Source organism: Amblyomma maculatum, chromosome 5, assembly GCF_055883805.1.
Source record: "Amblyomma maculatum isolate TAMU_Amacu chromosome 5, ASM5588380v1, whole genome shotgun sequence".
NCBI lineage: Eukaryota > Metazoa > Arthropoda > Arachnida > Ixodida > Ixodidae > Amblyomma > Amblyomma maculatum.
In genome coordinates this window covers 13,998,035-14,003,111 of record NC_139348.1, presented here as the reverse complement: position 1 = coordinate 14,003,111, position 5,077 = coordinate 13,998,035, and the positions used below count along the sequence as shown (strand labels likewise).

The following is a 5,077-nucleotide window of genomic DNA, read 5'->3' as shown; positions in this document are numbered from 1 at the left end:
GCTGGAGTGAAGATTGCTGGAAAACGTATCAACAACCTTCGATATGCGGATGATACCACTTTAATGGCAGAGAGTGAAGTGGAACTCAAGAGACTTCTGATGCGCATACAAGAAGAGAGTGAGAAGTTTGGGCTTAAACTGAACATTAAAAAGACGAAGATCATGGCGTCTTGCCCTATCAAGTCCTGGAGCATCAATGGACAAGAAGTGGAAGCTGTGACAGATTTTCTGTTCTTGGGCGCCAGGATTACCTGGGAAGGAGACTGCAGCCATGAAATTAGGAGACGCCTGCTTCTGGGAAAGAGAGCAATGGTTAGCCTTGACCGCCTAGTAAAGAGCAGAGACATTAGTCTGCCAACCAAGATCCGTATAACCCGTGCTATGGTCTTTCCAGTTGTGATGTATGGATGCGAGAGTTGGACTGTGAAAAAGGCTGACCGCCGAAGAATTGACGCGTTTGAATTGTGGTGCTGGCGAAGACTCTTGAGAGTTCCTTGGACTGCCAGAAGATCAAATAAGTCGATATTGTCGACCATAAACCCTGACTGCTCATGGAGGGTCAAATTCTAAAGCTAAAGCTCAGCTACTTTGGTCATCTGATGAGAAGAGAGGAGTCGCTGGAGAAAGATTTGATGTTGGGAAAGGTTGAGGGTCGCCGGAGAAGGGGTAGGCAGCGAACGCGATGGTTAGATGGCATTCTCGAGGCATTGCAGATGAAGCTATGTGATGTTAAGAAGATAGTGAGAGACCGGAAAGCGTGGTGTGACATGGTCCATAGGGTCACGAAGAGTCGGACACGACTGAACGCCTGAACTGAACTGAACTGCGAAAAAAGGTTAGTAAGATGCTAGGAAATGCCGCGGTTACTAACTTCGAATAGGTTTTACTACCTTTTTACTAACCTTGAACTAACTCGCAACTTTTTGAGGTATTAACGGCTTCCATTACTAACAAGTAAATTTCTTTTAGTAGTTTTGACGAGTTAAATGCTAGAATCCCTATGCAACTTTACCATGGTATCTTGCTAGCGTAACTTTACCAATATTTTCAGAAATTCATGCTTTGGCTGTTCTTGCCAGTCATACATTAAAACTTATTCCGGAATTAACGAGATACATTACTTTCGATCATTTAATTTCGTTCGTTTTATTTTATTTATTTTAAATCAATGTTTTTGTGCACACTTCAAGCTAAACAAACTACATTACGGAATTTGAGTTTTCTTGCCCCATGCGAGCTCCTGACAGCCTAATGCGGTGACGAAAAACGTCAAAGCGACACTTAGCTCTTCCATTAAAAGCCTGCAGTATAGTGAACTGGGACGCTTTGTGGGAACGACCTGCAGTCGGTCACGGACAAACGCTCAAGTGCGCATGGCGTCATTTTAGAAGCAAGGCGTTTTTTAAGAAAATTGAAAATAATTTGTATTCGCGTTGCATAGCACAAGGTTTTTGCTACTGCTGTTTTTTTGGTGATCTTAACATTGTACTTTCCACCAGTGCAACAGAAATGCACAGCGACAAGAAATCAATACCTTTCCACCTCGCATGTAGTTGCCTGCAATCACACACACACACACACACACACACACACACACACACACACACACACACACACACACACACACACACACACACACACACACACACACACACACACACACACACACACACACACACACACACACACACACACACACACACACACACACACACACACACACACACACACACACACACACACACACACACACACACACACACACACACACAAAACGGTGCCGGGAGGAATGCGCGTGGGCTAGACGGCTGGCTGGGGCTGTACCGTCGACATTTGATCCAGGCATCCAAACGTGCCGGCGCTGCAGGTGGCCGAAGTACGGTGGACGGTAGACGCCGAAATATGAAACGGTTTCACGCGTGGCTATAAAAAGAACAATGGGGCGATGGCTAATACTCGGGCATATTCTCCTCTCACTTTACGCATGCTTTCCGCTGCGCGAAACTGCGCACTGTGGACGGGAGCGTCGTCGTTGTGCTGGTGGAATGGTGGTTGTCGAGTCTCACACTTTCGTAAATGTCTGCGTGTCCTGGTCAACATATTAAAGTTCATGAGCGCCATCGGAATGTCCACACATCAAGCACCACGTAAATGTTGCTCTTGCAGACATCGACTCCAGGATCCCATCGTTTTTGACAGCAGCGCCGCCGCTCGTTTGCCGCGCATTGGGCCAGCATCGACTTGTCAGACTGGCTTATTTTCATTCGTTCTGCTTCGAGATGCTCGCCGTCTGCCACCGATACTGAGGGAAGAGTGACGCCGAGGCGCTGTGTTCGTCGCCCATGTCTAGTGATTTGAAAAGACCGAAAGAGAGTTATTCAAGCCAGCGGCAGCATCAGCAGGAAGATCTGATAAATGCTTTGCTGGATGGCGATTTAGGGATGGTGCAGAAAATGTGCGCTTCGAGGTAAGTTGCCCGTTTTCATCTTCATTGCTTGGAATGCAAAGACCTGAGTATTGCAAAAGTAATTTTTTATCGCCACTGTTAGTAAATTGTTGCCGAGTGTTTGCTAATCCTGAAATGCCGTAGAAATATTGCCAACTCTGTTGAAGTGAAATTGAACAGATCAAGCTGTAGAGCCATTTGCTACAGACATTATGCGCAACGAAACGACATGTTTTGATAGGACAGTAGCACATGTCCTGTTGTCGCCTTTCTTTGTCCTGTGAAAATGCTGTTTTGGTAAGCATAAACACCGCTGAAAGTAAAACGAACCGAACACAGTAAAAATTATGCCTCGTGTGAAGGAAGCAATGTGTCCTTTTTTATTTTTTTGAAATCGGGTTTCCACAAGTCTAACTAAATCATGTTTTTTTGCACGTGATTACATCGCAGTTCTATCGTGTTTTTGTAGTAATTTGTAGGTTTGTAGTAAACCCAAACCTTGTGGACATTTTTGTTATTTTTTGGCACCCGCAGTCCTAGAATTTTTTGTACCAAACTGTAGGTTTGTAGTAAATTCAAACTTTTGTTGACATTTTTGTTATTTGTCGGGAACATATAACTTGGTCACAAACTTACTTCAAGACCGTATGAGCTGAGTTTTTCTGCTTTGTTTTTTATACAATTATTGGATCCTAGTGCATCTGCTCGAGCTACGCGCTTCTTTAGAAGTATGTTTCTGTAATCTGCACGCAGTCCAAAACATTCCTACAGCCTTGTCACAAACTGGAAATGATGTAGTCAAGTGAAACCAATTGCTGGGCTAGTTGGTGCATTTCACAGAAGAGGAAAGATTCACAGCGCTAGCAAGTACGCACTCATAAATAGACACACATAGAATAAACGCCGACTCCAACTTTTTTTTTTTCGATACGAGAGCAAAATGAAACGTATGTTTGTTTGTTTTTTTAAGTTTGGAGTCAGCGCCTGTCCTGTGTGTGTCTATTTGTGAGTGTGTATTTTTTAGCGCTGTGAACCTTCCCTTTTCTTAAAATGATTGTATAAAATATCCATCCCAAGATTTATATGTGTGTGTTTATATCTATATTTTTGGAAGAAGCTTCGTTTTGGTGAAAGGCACTTACTAGCTATGCATCTGGTGTTACTTGACTCAATCATTTCCAGTTTGCGACAAGGTTGTAGGAAGTTTTTGAACTCCATACAGATCTTTTTTTTTTTAAGAAGTTTCATTTTGGTATCCTTTCGAAACAGAAGATGGAGTCAGCGCCTTTCTTGTGTGTGTGTATTTGTGAGTGTCTATTTGTTAGCGCTGTGAATATCTCCTTTTCTGGAAATTATTCTATAAAATATCCATCCCAAAATGCATATCTGCGTATCTACATATTTTTTTTTTAATTTTTGTGAAATGAACCAACTAGCCCACCAATTGTTTTTACTTTCCAGTTCACGACAAGGTGTAGCAATTTTTTGAACTGCATATAGAATTCTTTTTTTCAAAGAAGAAGTTTCAATGTGCTGTTTCGAAAAAACAAAAGATATTCAGTGCCTGTCCTATGTGTGTGTATTTGTTAGCGCTGTAAAACTTTTCTGGAAATGATTGTATAAAACACCCATCCCAAAATATTTATCTGTGTGTGGTATCATAAATCAGTGAATGTTGCTTTGTGTTTAGCAAAAACAAAACAGCCTGTAAATCTGAAAGCACCGGAATATATGAAATAAAGGTAATAATTTTCTGTGGAATTTAGGCGCGTTCAATAAACTGCGGACTTCATTATCTGAAAAAAAAATCAATTTCATAAGTTCTAAGTCTTTATTGCTCCCTTTTATTGTCATTGAAGAAGTGGTTTTAAAATAAATCAATTCTGTAATACTTGCAGATCACTTTGCTACTGAATGGTGGAACTTTTGCCTCGGCATGGTTGTGAAAGAATTGAAAGTCACATTTCCGGGTGAGGCCAGTAAGTATAAATTTGCTATAAATTCATTTATGCCTTCTAATTTCATTACTTTCAATCTTGCATTTTAGGACACCTACCCAGCATTGGAGCGCGTCCGGAGGAACCCTGATGACGCTAACGCAATATGCGTCAGCGTCATCAGCGCAATATGGCGTAACAATATGCTGGGTTTGAAGATATCAAGGTCGAATGCTGGACGTCATCGTGGGACTCACGCATGCCATTGAGAGCTACTAGATATTTAATGTCAGGCATTCAACGCGCAAAGAAAACGTTTGCGCAGTGCTAGAGTATTTATGCAGCCTAAGAAGCTCATCGCCACTATGCCCATTAGCTCTCAGGGCGATTTCTTCCACTGAAAAGCGTGTAGCCACACTGCCTTTAAATACAAATAAAGTGAGTATTTGTTGTCCGGAAATTTTGTCGTCATCATTGCTTTCAAGACTGATGCGAACAAGGTAAAATTAGTTAGCATCTTGTTTGTAGATCAGCTCAATGTTGCACCGAACTTGAAGCCGATGACAATTGACCACATATTACGAATAGTACAATAATTTTAATTACCAAATCTTTATTAGAATATTCAATATTTTCAGAAATAATTTACCTATCGATGCATATATTGGCTCCATACAGGTAGCAATTGATACTA

The 5,077-nt window shown here is 41.6% G+C and overlaps 1 long non-coding RNA gene across 1 annotated transcript; it reads left to right on the top strand.

The window, feature by feature from the left end:
• Window positions 1-2,063: 2,063 nt before the first annotated feature.
• Window positions 2,064-4,833, top strand: LOC146187789 (uncharacterized). The gene is made up of 3 exons (XR_014707150.1): window positions 2,064-2,467; window positions 4,345-4,425; window positions 4,494-4,833. It is a non-coding gene; the product is annotated as an uncharacterized LOC146187789 (long non-coding RNA).
• The last annotated feature ends 244 nt before the right edge of the window (window positions 4,834-5,077 follow it).